General features: G+C 38.2%; 1 long non-coding RNA gene across 1 annotated transcript; it reads right to left on the reverse strand.

Moving 5' to 3' along the window:
* Positions 1 to 2,029: 2,029 nt before the first annotated feature.
* LOC120789674 lies at positions 2,030 to 9,467 on the reverse strand. The gene is made up of 4 exons (XR_005707436.1): positions 9,366 to 9,467; positions 8,483 to 8,645; positions 4,455 to 4,528; positions 2,030 to 3,683 (listed from the first exon to the last, which is right to left on the reverse strand). It is a non-coding gene; the product is annotated as an uncharacterized LOC120789674 (long non-coding RNA).
* Between the last annotated feature and the right edge of the window lie 2,980 nt (positions 9,468 to 12,447).

The raw sequence follows: 12,447 nt of genomic DNA on the forward strand, positions 1-12,447 counted from the left end.
CTTTCCCGTGTGTGTGCGTGGCGATCCGGTTTTGCAGTGGACTCCTATATGGAGTTCCTAGGTTTGCCCTGCTGTCACAGCGTCAGCTCCAGGAAGACCAGGGGAATCAAAGAGTGCTACGAACAGAAACCACGAGAGGACTGTAACAGCCACGCCTTCCTGTAAGCACGGCAATATTTCAGAGTGTTTCCATTCTCATTTCTATCCAGCATCATTTTCTACAACTAGAAGACCAGAGCACCACTCGCTAACAACCTCTCTACGTTGATTTTCTTGCCTAACTTTGCGTCTGTGGGTTTCATCCCGACAGGGGAAAATAGATTCCTGAGCTTCAACCAAATGATGACAAATGATCAATTTTTGCACGATCCCCAAAGCTTACGATCCTTACAAGAACAACAAGGGGAACAAAGCTGTAGTAATTCTACAAGTACAAAATGAATTCAAAATGGCCACTGTGGGACTGATGCTTAATTAGAGGGATCAGACTAAAGGCCAGTCAGGTAATGAATGTGTCTAACTGTTTTGTGTCTCTGTTTCCTGTTTCTAGGATTATAACCCCGAAGGGTAAAAAGCGGTGCATCAGTCCAACTTCTCAGTGGCTTCAAGACCTGATACAGAAGGTGAGAATCACTGGCCATTAAAACATCTTCCTAATCGGCCACACAAAGCATTTTCGGATGAGTTTATCCACCAAATAAAACGAGGTCTGGATTTGTCAAGTACCAGAGTAATTGTTCATCATTATTGTGCTAAATGTATAGGTTTGGAGAATCAAAACAGTTTCGAACTAAGTAAACTGTGTTAGGTTTGCGTACCACGATGCAAATCTGTAAACAAAACAGAATATGAATTTTCCCATTAAGGTTTGGACTAAACAAAGTACAGATACAGACCCCAAGTTTTGTATTAACCCCGAGTAGACGTTGTGAGTACATTTACTCAAGTACGTACAATACTGAGGTACTTGTACTCAGACGGAAATCACTACATTTATCTGACAGCTGCAGTTACTTTGCAGATTTATATTTTACCTACATAGCAAATAATTTAATAAAACAGGTTTTATAGATTAAAATATCCAGCAGTACGTAAAGATATTTAAATTAGCTCCTCACCAACCTACATTAAAATCCTGCTTACATGTCCATTAATAACAATGCAATATTAAATATATATAATACATAGCTTTACTTTTGATGCTTTCCACACATTTCGCTAATATTACTTTTGTACTTTAACTTGTACTACAGCATTTTCACACTGTGGTATCATAACTTTTACTGAAGGATCTCATTACTTCTTCCACCACCATACTGTTCTAACACTACTTGATAATTACTGAAGTAAAGGTAAAATTTGGCCTACATCTGTTGAAAACTACTCAGGTAAAAGTACAAAAGTGGCTCTTGTTCATCACTGAGCATCACGACTGCAACCTTTTCGACCGGAATCTGCACAACCACGCTCTCCATTACGAGCACATCTTTCTTTTGAGGAAAACCTTCCCATTTCTCACCTTGAGTGGTGAAAGAAGTTCAACATACGTCAAAGTGAAAAAATACTTTGATTGGGGCACGACAGCGGAACGTTAGGTCACGCAATAACTTCTGTGTTTTAATTAAATGAGATTTTTAAATAGAAAGCATCTTATAAAAGTTAGGTGGTGTAAAATACTCAGCCACGTATGCCCGTGCAAAGCTAGAGGAGGATCACGTTATGGCGACCCCCCCACCGGTTGGTCAGGTCGTTAGACAACTGCTAGAGGAAGATATAAATAAACAGATCATTTTATCATTAAAAACAAATTATCAAGTATTTCCTGAATTTCATGGACTTATCTAATTGCACATTTTCCTGTTCTCTCTCTTCTAACCTCTTCCCACTCCTCTACATTGCAGGGAAAATTACACTGCCCTCCAGATTTGTCGTTAGATGAAGACCCGAAATTTGATGCGGCATGACAGAAACGTCCCAGCACAGCAACCACGCTCAACGTTTTCTGCTAATTGACTATTTATTCTTTTCACATAAATATCCATTTGAATGTAATTTATTTTTTTATTTAATTTTATATTGCTTAAAAAGCAATTTTTGTGGCAGTATTTTGTAAAGCTATGAATTACAGTAATGGCAGATTTGTTCTTTCTGAACCTGGAACCAAAAATAAACCATTAAATCAAACAATTAAATACTTTTTTAAAAACTGACTTATTATGTATTTTTTTTCCACATGCAGGTCTCGTTTTGTCTGACAGCACAGTGGGGAGGGGATACACTGTATGAATGGGGATTTCTGTGCTGACTCACTTTGACATTTCTTTCAAATCAGGCTGTAAGGAACTGTAGTAACGTAACAGTAAGCAAAAATTTAAAACAGACCCAATACAAATAGTTTCATAATAATAATTCAGAATAAGAAACAAAAAGAGTAAAAATAACAAAATAAGATCATAAAAAACACAGCCCTTGGGTCATCAACATCAAAAACACAATATATATAATATAGGAAAAGATTAACTTGCATATACTAACTACTGTTAGATGTTGTATGACAATCTTATTCAAAACCATAACTAATTTGGCCGATGATAATTTAATTTACAATACTGTATATGGCCAAAAGTATGTAGACACTGGAAGATTTCAACCACATGTTAGATTATAATTATTGATGCATGAACATGTACATTACTACTAATGCTGCAGCTGATAAAGGTGGGTCTAAGTTTAATTTCTTTATATACTGACAGGTGTCTTGTGAATTTCCCTCTGAGGATGAACTGATTTTCATCTTAACTTATGATAATAAAACATCAGAATGTATGTGCTGGTTATATTTTATATCATTAAAACCAATCTGTAAATTGACTAATGTGACCATATAAATGTGGTGGGGTAAAGCTACAATATTTGTCTCCGAACTGCAGTGGAGTAGATATATAAAGAAGCAGAAAAGGGAAACATTAAGTATAGTACCTCAAAATTGTGCTTAAGTACAGTACTTGAGTAGATGTACTTAGTTTCTTTCCGCCACTGGCTCATAGTCGTGGCTCAAGTTCATCTTAAAGGTGTTAGACGGGGTTGAGGTCAGGGCTCTTTGCGGGCCAGTCAACTTCTTCCACACTAAACTATGAAATCCATTTCAGTATGGAGGCTGGCTTTGTGCATGGGGGCATTGTCATGTTGAAGGAGGACACGAACAAACACAAACTGTTGCCACACAGTTGCTACACACACTACTGTCTAAAATATCAGTATATCTGGGTGGGTGTCCACATACTTTTGAGTAAAAAGTGTCTTGTCACGCTGTTCACCTTGTTACAGAAGATGTTGTTACACAACAAACCTGATCATGTAAGGACATGATCTACAAACTTCACAACCGTCTGGGTGGGTACATGCACCGTAGTCCCCTCAGAATAATTCATGTAAAGCCACAAAGATTGCGCACGACAATACTTCCTCTTTTTGCGTGAAGCTGCAGTATGTAAGATCACACCTGTCCGGTTCAGTCGTCGTCAGACTTTGGCGAGTCCACAAGGTTGAGCCTGAACAACGAAGCCGTGTACGGTTCAGATCCAGAGTCGGTTTTGGTGCCTTGCAGCGTTTGAAGATGTGGACGCCTGTCTCTCTCACCCGCTGGGTTTTTCTGCTCACCCTGGGTATTGCGATGCTCTCCCCTGTGATAGGAGGTACAGGTCTTCTTTATGCTATTTTATTGTTTCTTTGTATCCTATTACTTTCTTTAAATATGTTTTTTTTATGTGTCTGGTGATTTTGTCAGACGACGTCGCCGTTATAAAATCAGGGTTTCAGCAGAGCAGAGCTGAGAAGAGCAGCTTGGAAATGGCTTTGGAGGTGACAGCTGGTTAACATGTAGTCTTAATGCGCTGCGTTTCAGTCTTTATATGTGAGCCCAGAGAGTAGGAGAGAAGCAAACAGGTAAAGGGCGGTCCAGTCACATACCAGGTTTTGACCTAGTCTTGGTTCTGTTGTACTACCATTATAATGAAAGCACAATGACCAGTTTAATTTTTGGGTTAAAGAACCTGTGACTTCATTGCGTGTCCCCACTTCTGAAACTGACCCTATGCACTAGTGTGGGTACGTTTCAGTGTGTAACAGAATGTGATGCTTACTGCACTATTTGATGAGTAAAAATCAAATAATGTTATTCCTGAATATTGACAGTATTTCTCTCTCAATCTCTTTATGTGTGTGTTGGTCTGTCACAGCGCCTACATTTGTAAGTATGTCCTGCTGTCGAAATGTTATCCCTCAGATAAAAGAGAGAATCCAAGTATGTTATGAACAAAAAAAAAGAAAGCACGGACTGCAGTATAAATGCCTTCGTGTAAGTACAGCATGCTTTAAACATATTCACACAAGAACTAACTCGGAATAAAATATTTGTGCTCATTTAATCAGCTGAAAAACGGTTTGAGAATTACCTCATGACACCGGTACGTGACTGATCAGCAACCTCTCTCCAGTCTAAAGTACTTCCTCCGCTGTGGCCTTCATCCTAGAATCAAAAACAACTTCTGTAATTGCTACTGAACAGTGGCAGAAAGTAACTAAGAACAATTACCCAAGTACAAGAAAGAATTTTACATACAAAGCACACGAAGGGATTAGAAAATGTGTTGCTCTGTTATAAATGAAACTACTCAACAGCATGTACAAGTAGAGCTGAAGCAATTAGTCAACTGACAGAAAATGAATTGGTAACTATTTTGATAATCATCAAAAGTCATTTTCCCGGCAAAGATACTAAATATTTCACGGTTTCAGCTTCTCAAATGTGACAATTTGCTGCTTTTCCTTTCAATTATCGTAATTTGAATCTATTTTTTTTTATCATTTTGAGGTTAGAACTACAGTATTTGACAAAGGAAGCACTGTGAACGTGTTACTGTGGGCTCGAGGTAACTGTGATGGGAACGTGAAAAATGTCTAATTGTTTTATTCCTCCGTTTCCTGTTTTCCAGGGTTAAAACCACGACGGGTAAATGGCGGTGTATCGATCCAGACTCAAAGGACCTCAAAAAGAGGCTACTGGAGGTGAGAATCAGCCTTAAACAATCCCGCTGCCACGCTAGCGGCTCTGTGAGGCTGTACTTAAGATAATGCTAACATCAGCATGCTAACATGCTCACAGTGACAATGCTAACATGTTGATGTATGGCAGGTGTCATGATGATAATGTCTGGATTCATTCACATGCAAAATAGCTGTCTGTCCTGTCATAGGAAGCATGTCTAGCGCAGTGTTGGGAAGTAACTTAGTACATTTATTCACATACTGCAATTACGTACAATTGTCAGGTACTTGTACTTTACTTAGTATTTCTGGTTTCTGCTACTTTATACTTCAACACTACCACAACATTGAAGTGATGCATGTTCCCTGTTCTCTCTTTTTCCCTTTTTCCCTCTCAATCTCTACACCACAGGCAAATTTAAAGTGCCGTCCAGCAACTTCGCCAACATGCAGATTCAGAGTCCTGGATGAAGATGATGATGTGGAATAGCAAAAACGTTGCAGCAGAGCAGCTACTGGGAACAATTTCTGTTGATTTGCCGCTTATTGCTTTTACAGTAACATGTATTAAAACATTTTTGTTGTTTTTCTGGACGATTTTCCACAGCTTCAGTAACATTGTTTTTGCTTGATTTTGAAAAGTTGTTAATTACAGTAATGGTTTGCTTTTGGAAATGATTCTGGAATAAACATAAATCATATTAAAGGGCTCTGAAATGTGACTGACTACATGAATACTTTTTCTACATGTTTAAGGTCTACTTTTAGAGCAGTAGTATGGTATAGTGCTGTCAGTGCAGTGGTTATTCACTGCATGAATGGGGATTTCTGGGATGAGTATCTGCAGTGAAGATGGAAACACTGGATCTATGAATAATTGTGTGACCAGTCAGTGAGGATTATTCCTACCTGTCTGAACCTCAGTGACCTCATCTGCTCTCACTAATCTTGTATGGGAAAACAATGGGAGTGAGGCTGTTTGCTTATTTTGTAGAAACTGAATTACGACTTTTGCAAAGACATAAAAACAAATGCTTTGCGCCATCAGAGAAAGCTGTGACAGTCCTGATTCTCAGGGACAGACAGGTGAGACATCACAGTATCTGAAATATGACACCTTGACGAAAACACCAAAGTAGCTACAGTACATCAGCCCGTATTTGTTAAACCCTTAGGTATAACATTGCTTGTGTTGTTAGATCTTTAGAGCTCGTTGGAGGTTTAAATTAGAGCTGAAATGAGTAGTAGATTAACTGATTAGTCGACTGTCAGGAAAAGAATCAGCTTCTACTTTGAAAACCAAATCAGGTTTCAAGCAGAATATGAACTGAATATCTTTGGGTTTTAGGCTGTTGGTCAGACAAAACAAGACATCTGAAGCCAATACCTTTGACTGAGAATCTGGGATGGAATTTTTTCACTATTTTCTGATATTTTACAGACTAAACACTTAATTGATTAACGGAGAAAATAACTGACAGATTAATCGATAATGAAAGTAATCGTTAGTTGCAGTCCTAGTTTAAATATCCTTTTTTATATTGTTTAACTGCTGTAATTATTTCCACACATTTCAGATTTGGTTCCAGATTGGTTCACAATCATAGGTTTACAATCCTCTGGTATCTTGATCATCAATGAAAACTTTTGAGTTTTTGTTTAATCATCTTCAGTAGATGTATTTCATGTTTGGATTCTAGCTGCTTTCATCTATTTAACCATCAAATTATTTCCTGTACTTTTATTAATTAACTGTTAACTGTCTGCATGTAAAATTAAACTTTACCACTAAGAGTTGTTAATATGGGTTTTTAATGATTTATCAATAATCTCATTTTATGCAAATTAGTTTACAATGACATTTTGAGGCTCTATTCAAAGACTTCAAGTTGGATCTTTTGCAAAAACAGAATGATGACGCTCTTTCAGGGTAATTAGAAATAAAACGACTAAAAAGATTTAAAAAGAAAAAAAAGCTATTCACTGCAACGTCTGGAACATCGTCAGTTACTGATACTGATATTAAATAAATACACCCAGTGTTACCTAAAACTGCCATTCTTTACTGATTATCTGAAATGGGTGAAGCCATTATTGCTACACCATGATTTGATCCTTTTCATGTCAAAACATTATACTATACTGGTTGGTTACGATAAGTTACATTGGCATGTTTTTGGAGAACCGACAGGACCACCTTGTCATGGTGACAGGACAGCTGGAGCCACAAGAAAGGGGAAGAGGAGTTTTTGGTTGAACCTAAATCATGATATTCAAAAAGGCAGTTGCTTCACATTAACGCTTGTTTGCATGAATGTGCTGTCAACCCAGAAGTTTACACTTGAAATAGTTTTATACACAATCAATGAATTTTTTTTTTTTGCATTGATGTTGTTCAATCATGGTTTGAAGCTGCTCCTACAAGCTGCAGTTATACATCTCATTAAGACTATGCCCACAAAAGTTTGGGCAAATTACATATTTCGTTGATTTTTGAAGAGAAAAGAAGTAAATAAAACCCTGCAAGGGCTTAACTAGCTACTGACTTGATTTTTTAAATAAAAATTCATTAAAAATATACAGTAACAGTGCATTAGCTTTCAAAGAAAGGCTGATTTTTTTTATTTCTGTTTTGCCGGGTTTTCCTTGACTTCTTTTCATGTCAAAAATCAACAAAATAATTAATTTGCCCAAACTTTTGCATACAAACCAACATTTTTAGATGAGAAGATCAAGATTTGCACCATTTTTAAAGTGATTAAGAATGTGTACGTTTTTGACAAAAAAAAAAAATCTCAGCAAAAGGTCCATTACATAGCTGTTTATATAACCTTCCTGAGCAGATGGAGTTTGCCTAGTTGTCATGCAGTTGTAGTACTATAGCACGCTAAGGGCTTCTCGTCCATGCTGGTATTAAAGTTGAGATTCAAAGTTCATTCTTACCCTTGGAAACAGCAGCTGAGTTTTGTCAACTGCTGTCGACAACGAACTTTCAGTCTCAATGTTCGGTTTTGATAACTTGTCAATATTAAACATATCTATAAATTGGGGGGGTACCCCACTTTTGACAGACAACTTTCTTTGTTCAGAAATCAATATGTGGAACCTGAAGTGCTCGAACTGAATCATGACGGTTTAAACAGATCGTGAACATCGATCAGGTGGATTTCTTGAGGCTCTTACAGTATTTAATTGTAGTAATGGTATATATATTTGCTATCGAATGTGTTTTGTATAATGGTTTTTTTTTTGGAAAGTTTGGCATGTTTTAAAACCTGGAACTTAAGGTACCCCTGTGGGTCTGGGGTCCCAGGGCAGTTTCCTGCTTTGCCCAGTCAGTTGGTTATCCAGCCTTGGCTACATCTGTACAAAGACAATTTGGCTGCAGGATTTGTTTTCCCCACTAGATGGTGACAAGGCTGTGATAAACACTGACCTATGGTCATACTATTGCTGTCTCTTGGTTACACAGACCGATGGCGTGTGCGGTAGATGGTGTCTGCATGTTGTGAACCTTCACCGACTTTCATCAGTCTGGTTTCGGTGGAGAGTTTCTGTGTTGCTGAGGATCAAAACACTGCTTCAGAAGTCCTTCCGGCCTGTGGAGAACAAAAGCTCTCAGAAAAACAACAAATACTTTTGAGTTTTGGCTTGAAAGTTGGCAAAAATTCAGCGATACAGAAATATATTGCCTGACCCTCAGAAAACTGCTCCATGAAACCCTAAACAAAACACACATGCAAGTGCAAACAGATAGGCCTATACTTCTTAGATGTTAAAAAAAAATAAAAAATAAAAAAATTTTAAAAGTTAAAACTGTCAAATTTGTTGCAAGGTTTCACAAGTCTTCCGCAAGATGAGCATTGCTCACAGCAATGTGAGCAAAAGAGGTTAAAATCAACAAAAGTCATGCCCTATATTAAGCTACTGAACGTAGTTGCAGTCAAATTAAATCCAGTCTTCTGAATTTTTCTCTTTAATGCTCATTTTTGTGTCACTTTTGTTTTGAGTTGGTCTTTGCATAAGCTTTTTGTTTCGTCCCTCTCGACTCGCACGTGTTAGTATTTCCTTTTATTTTATTACAGTATGTAGGTCTATGTGTTTCTGTAAGTCTGTGAAAGTCTTTATGTACATATCATCTATTTTACAATAGTTGTATGTTTTTAATGTGAAAACAAGAAAATAAAAATTAAATAGACAGAATAAAAATATCTTATAATTTCATATAATCATAAAAAAGGGAGGTCATGCACATCAGCAAGGGCAGAAACCAGCATGTTTTCCACTTTTATACAAAACAAAGAAAGAAAACATTATACCTCTTTCTCTGATTCTCTGGAGCTGCTTACATCAACCGCATCAGTACTGAAGATCCAGCTACTGATGGGGTTGAAGCGTTTTCATTCTGATCCGTATCATACGTCACTTGTTGTCTTATCATTACTGTGAGAAAGAAAGACAGAAAGAGTCGCACGTGTGAACATTACAGTTACTTCAGCTCAAACCAATTATGTTATCTATAATGACATCTTGGACATTATTTTTTTAGTTCAGTAAGAGTTTATTCCCCTGGAAAAAAAACATGAAAGAATTCAGTCCGAAATGTGGTAAAAAGGAAAAATCGGCGTAGCTCTGGTTTCTATGTCGTATTTTTTGTTTATGATGAGAAAAGTAAGAGGTTATAAATCCACCACGTTCTTGTACAAACCCTCATCAATTCGCATTGAACACAAATTCGTTTTATTCGTTTCAGTCACATCACACAGTAATCAGTGGTTGAAGTTTGCTCATTTGTCACATGTGAGCTTGTATGTCTTCACATCCCTTTCCATGACAACTAAGCAAACTCCTTCTGCCGATAAAGACCGGGTCATATGGTTGGGGCCCTGAAAAGGCTCGTAGTAAGTCGGCCTCGAGTCGGGATTGTTTTGTCAAACTAATTTTATATAAACTGTGTTCTACAACCAGCATCTTGTCCTTCACTGTACTGTATAAACAAAGGCAAATAAAGTCCAGTGTTATATCGTTATAGAGAGATACGAATACGGTTTTACATTCTGTGAACCTGTCGCAGACACGTTTGTAACATGTGGTTGTTATGGTCATGTTGTTAGCAAGAACCTGACCGTTATGTCATCTCATCCTGTGCAACAGAGGTATGATGAGCATGACAGTGCATCTGTTCTGCCCTGGTGAATAATAAAGTCTTTTTTACTGGAAATATTATAACACACTGATTGCTGATATTACCATTAACGTCTGTGGAAACGGAGGTATGATTAGTGTGGCACATGACCCAGTCATCGTTCTGAAACTCTTATTTGGCGTAATCACTTCCCCTTTTTTGCAATTTTGTACGACTTAAGAGGAGATACTGAAGAGAGGGCAGGAAGTAATTGAGGGGTTTCAAGGAAGCCTTTTCCTTCCTGGCATGTGGAAACAATGAAGTCACAAAATTTCCAACATAAAATTACGTATCTCAACCTACCAACCTATAGTCATCATTCTGTTTGTCTATTTATTTATTTACTTACTTAACAGAAAATATTAAATCACCCTTATTTTCAGACTGAAAACACGTCTCACTGTATCTCAAAATGACACTATTTTTTCACCTTTGACACCAGATACAGAGAGATGCAGATATACTTGTATATTGTAGCTCTGTCACTGTTTCTGCATCCAGCAGAAACTCGAAACCTGTAAACCACTCTCCTCAAACTAAACTCTCAACTTCTCAATAGATGAAACTTCTTTTTCAGCCACTTTCTATATCACCATTTCAGTCACTACTCAGTGTTCACGACCACACTGGTGGTGAAGGTTTAAATGTAGATTCACTGGTAAGTTGAGAGATTTGCCTTCACCGCAGCCGTCTGGTACAAAAGCCATGACATGTGGACACCCACCAATTGGGCAGCAACCGGCTCCCAATCCAAAGGGGGGCAACCTACCAACAGAGCACCACAGTCAGGTTACGCTAGAAAAGAAGTGGTTCATACAATGTGTTGTCCAACCACGCAGTTTGTTTGACACTTGACATCAATACATAATTAACAGTGACTTCATGACTTTCACTGGATTATCAGATGGACAAAATATCACATGCTGATAGTATTCAGTCATTCAAGTCAATATTTTATTTTGTTTCCATGTATTAAATCTATCTATCTATCTATCTAAATGTGTGAAATTTTTATTTGTTCCTCATGCTCCTGTGTATTGATAAAAATTTGGTCATTCACTATCACACAGCAGTCACCTGTCAAACACCAATCGCTGTGGACATCATCAAACATAATGCCATCCTGAGAAACAGTCAACCCTGCCCGTTCTCTTAGCTTAGGAGTTCCCCCAGTTTTTTCTCGTAAAAGTTGCTCTCAGCAGCTTTGTGAACAACTCTCAACAGGAAACTTGTACTTAAGAGACTTTTCGTGCCATTTAAGACGACTCCTAGCAGTACGTAACGATTCTTTGTGAATACGACCCCTGGTCCGCTGTCCACAATGGGAAAGAATCTGCATTGTTTCTCCTGAATCTGAGATTAGTCAGTCACCTACAAGTTTTCCTAGGGAGGCTACACAATCTGATACGTTCATTTCCACGACCTCTGCAAAATGCCTCCCGCACCCAAGTTTCTGCTTCCCTGACAACAGAAGCTGCGGTCCTTCTGACCTGACTGATCTGACTGCTGATTCTGGTTCCCCTGAAATGGCAGGTTTGAACATGGCCCGCTCAGATCCTAATGGTTCCTCTCCAAGAATGCAGGGAAGAGCTTTTCAAGGTAAGACCTGAAGATTTCACAAGTCAGGGGACTCCGCAAGGGTTTGTCCAGCAACCCCCACCTGATCCAGTGTGTTTTAGTGTCTACCAAAATGCTGCTGTGATGAAATGAGATGACTGCATGTTGGGAATCCACAACATCCACCGCTGTATTTTGACGTGAAGGACCTATCACCATTTCTCAATGTATTTGCGAGCATGTGGGGACAGTACTGAACGCATTCCCCAGTCATTTGCACAGATCACTCAGACAGTCTTCTTGACTTCAACTCTGCAGCCGTGGTAAACCACAAGCTGTGGAAAGATGCCTGATGTGTGAATATATGTGATTGTAAAGGAAATAATGTCTGAGTTTTTGTGTACACACTGTTCGGTGTATGCAACGTGCTTGTAATTGCTTCCGCTTTCATTCTTGCAAAGTAATGAGATCAATAAACAATGTTTCATGTCAAGTCAGTGCTGTCATCAGACTCTGCCAGAAAAGTAATAGCAATGCAAATGCCGATGCAGTGTTACACACTGAGATAAAGTGCATAATGCTAAAAACACTAACACCTTCGAGAGTGGCTTCACTGGCAATGTAGCACATTATAACAGATAAAATATAAATAGACAACT

The sequence above is a fragment of the Xiphias gladius genome, chromosome 5, assembly GCF_016859285.1.
Source record: "Xiphias gladius isolate SHS-SW01 ecotype Sanya breed wild chromosome 5, ASM1685928v1, whole genome shotgun sequence".
Classification (NCBI taxonomy): Eukaryota; Metazoa; Chordata; class Actinopteri; order Istiophoriformes; family Xiphiidae; genus Xiphias; species Xiphias gladius.